Below are 3,892 nucleotides of genomic sequence, written 5' to 3' on the forward strand. Positions count from 1 at the left end.
CACTGCCAGTATCAGCAAGCGGTAAGCGATAGAGTGTCACTGCAGTAGACCACTTGACAAGGTACGCCGAAACAGCTGCACTCCCTTCCGGATCAGCGGAGGACATTGCCACCTTCTTCTTGGAAGCTATATTTCTGCGACATGGCGCGCCGCGTGTGCTTTTGAGTGACCGCGGCAAGGCCTTTCTTTCGAAACTACTCGAGGACGTTCTCCACGCATGTAACACCATCCATAAGACGACTTCCAGCTACCATCCCCAGACTAATGGCCTCACAGAGCGCTTTCATCGAACTCTCTCCGATATGATCTCCATGTATATCAACGCCGACCACACAAACTGGGATACCATCTTGCCATTCGTGACCTTCGCGTACAATACCGCTACGCAGCGCACCACGGGCTACTCACCCTTCTTCCTTGTCTACGGCCGTCAACCGACATCTCCACTAGACGTCTCTTTTTTTGATGTCCCCGTGGGGTCGTCGGCGTCGTCGAGCGAGCACTTAATCTCTCGCCTTGCCGCTTCTCGCCACCGCGCCCGCCTCAATACCGAGGCGAGTCAACAGGATCGGAAGGCTCGCTACGATGACTTTCACCGCGTCGTTCACTTCAATCCCGGAGATGAAGTATTGCTGTCGACCCCTACGCGAGTTCCTGGCCTCTGTGATAAGTTTCAGCCACGTTTTATCGGCCCCTATGCTATCGTCAAGCAAACTTCTCCAGTGAACTATCGGGTAACTCCCGTTGTCATGCCTTCCGACAGCCGTTGCCGCGGCACAGAGGTTGTCCACGTTTCCCGCTTAAAACCATTCCTACTACGTACACAACCGTCATAAACAGCGGCCAGGTTGGCCGCTTCCGCGCGAGGGGGAAATTAGTGTGAGCACAATATTCACAACATGCTTCCTTCATTCTCTTCACCTGTATGTAATCATCATCACTGTGAGCGTCATCTTCGTTCTGAGCGTTGGTCAGGCGGCTCTGGTGAATAAAAGGCGTCGAGACCACGACTGCTGCGGTCTTTCAATATCTAGGGTTTAACGTCCCAAAACCACGACATGATTATGAGAGACGCCGTAGTGGAGGTCTCCGGAAATTTCGACCACCTGGGGTTCTTTAACGTGCACCTAAATATAAGTACACGGGTCTCAAACATTTTCGCCTCCATCGAAAATGCAGCCGCCGCGGCCGGGATTCGAACCCACGACCTTCGCGTCAGCACTTGAGCGCCATAACCACTAGACCCCCGTGGCGGGGCTTCCGCTTTCTTTGTATGTCTTTCTATCTCTCTATTTCTTTCTCTCTCTTCGATTATTTCTCTTTCTTTTTCTGCCTTTCTTTCTCTATTTCTATTTCTCGTTCTTTCTATGCTATGCTTTTCTCTCTCCCCTCCTTCTTTCCTTCCTCTTCACCCTCACATCTATTCTCATTCTCACCCCCTTTCTACACTATACCATACAAGGCAATGCTACGCACTGCTAGCGTGCCTGGATAGCCAAGTGGATACCCGCGGGAACGCGGGTTCAAATCCCGCCACACCAAAAAAAATGTTTTCGCAAGAATTTTTCTGTTTCTTCTTTCTTTCTTTCTCTCTTCCTCTGTACTCGTTCCCTCGCCCGTCAAGGTTATTGTATCCTGCGCTGGAGAAATCGGCGCACGTGTTCTGGGAGCGAAGCAGAAGATGAAGACGACGACGACGATGAAGAAGAGGGCGAAGAGAGTACGTGCTGGTTAACGATGATGGTAATTTCTGTTCACGCGTCACGGGCCAACGACTGTTAAACTTTATTCTTACTTTTGAAAGAAATGGGGCAATCGGATAGAGAGAGAGAGGGAGGGAGGCTGCTACACACGGTAGTCCTCCGCAACCCTCTCTGCCCATCCCAGGGTGGCCTCCTGGAGGCTGGACGTCGGGTTTGGATCTACGCAAGGCATCCTCCCACTGCTCCTCATTACCTAATATTTTAGGGAGGAATGGAGGAGGGGATGCCTAAGGTACCCCCTTAATGTTTACAGGATGAGGACGGGTAGAGAGAGGGGCACATGAGGTGAAGCAGGTGAGGGAAGGGAAAGGTGCCGGTATGATAACTGTTGGCCCGCGTTGCGGCTGACCTGCTGCAACAGCCGACCAGCACGTAGCGATGCGCTGAGCGGAAAGGTCGAACCGCAGGCCCATGGACGTCAGGAGCAGAGAGCCGAGGTAGGGAGAGACTGGCGATGAAGAAACTTAACAGAAGTTTATTTACACCTTGTAAGCTGACAGATTCGTCTGACGACAGAATCGGGCCCAAGAAGTGTCCAGGAATCGTGCCCAGTGTCCAAGACGCCTGAAAGGCTTTTCTACGGACATTTGGCACAAAGCCTTGCGGTGGCTTTGTTATCCCGTCACTTTTTAAAGTGACAGGCTTTTTCACAGTAGCGAGCGCCAAATCAAAAATGAAATTCAGTCATGGTTCTGATAGCCTGCATAACACATCATAGTTTGCGGAAAGCCGAAAAAAGGAAAAAGATGGTTGATCTCTGTCATAGGAATCGGTACAACATGAAAGCGAAACGTGTCGTCACAGAAGTAGTTGATTGCTTTAGTGCATTGGTATATCAGAGCTTGTATAATGTCTATTGTTGTTTGGCAGATGTAGCACCGCCTGATGTGGACGCACTCACGTTGACGCCTAGTGGCACATCTCCGTACCGACGACTAACGCCCATGATCATGATTTAACCCTTGCGGTAGCTGAAGTTCTTAACATATACGTGGACACCGCATATGGTGAATCCCGCACAAATACGGCATCAACAAGCACATGATAAACACTGATACTCAGTATGCACTCCTCCAAAGCGTCGTGAAACGCGAAGAGAAACGCTACGCGCATTGTGTCTCCCCTCTAGCCTGGCAGTTAATTCTACCAGGGCGAGCGGAAAACACGGTGCGACCATGGGTGCGACAGCCAGGCGAGCGTAGGAGAGCTATTTTTTATATGGATGGACGCTATGAGCGAGGCTTGGGCTGAAGCCACCACCTCGCGGTCTGTTAAACGAAATTAGACTTCTATTGGAAACACGCCGAATGGGACGGTCGCAGCAACGGCGCGTTTTTTTTTTGTTTTGTTTTTCGAGCCTGCTGGCACACATGCCACCACCCCGTTGTAAAGGGGACGCTCATAGCATCCATCCATCCAGCTTCGACCAGAAGTGCTTAAACGAGAACGCAACCCATGGGCGTGCATCGAGGCATCTCGGTATCGCCTGGCTTGGCGCTGGCTTGGCCGACCAGGAGCTAAACCCCACGTTTGAAAATAAAGCGAGAAAAGAAAGTGAGAGCTGTTGGAGCCTTCTATATCAAAAAAGAAAGGGTCTGATTGCGTTAGTGACACATCCATAGTTTGGTATTCACCAGAAATGCGCTTCTTTGATAACATATTATCTTGACCATGTCGTCCCACGTCATACGTTTGCTCTTCACACATCTCAAGACGGTGTCGGTGTCTTTCTTTTTCTTTTCCCATGTACGTTCCTGGGAGTGTCATTAAGCAGTTGGTAGTCGGCGCTTCACTTTCTTCTCTTCACTTTCTTCCTTTAATTTGAACAATATTATCGATATCCAATGACATGGAAGCCGCTGGCGTTCGAGTATATATGCGATGTCGAACATGAAGGCCAAGGCGTATTTAAAGCTTCCAAAATTGAATTTGGTGCTTGTATTACACAAAAGAAAAGGATTTTGGATACGTGGCTGAGTCTCAGGGAAAATTTTTGCATGGAGCCTCACTTCGCCGACCGCCTATTTATGAACAGGGCATTAAACCGTGATTGGAAGTGAACAGGACAACTGAAAGCGCTACGCATCCGTGGCGCTCTGCAATCGTTGACATTAGCGATTGGATATCTG

The sequence above is a fragment of the Rhipicephalus sanguineus genome, chromosome 1, assembly GCF_013339695.2.
Source record: "Rhipicephalus sanguineus isolate Rsan-2018 chromosome 1, BIME_Rsan_1.4, whole genome shotgun sequence".
Classification (NCBI taxonomy): domain Eukaryota; kingdom Metazoa; phylum Arthropoda; class Arachnida; order Ixodida; family Ixodidae; genus Rhipicephalus; species Rhipicephalus sanguineus.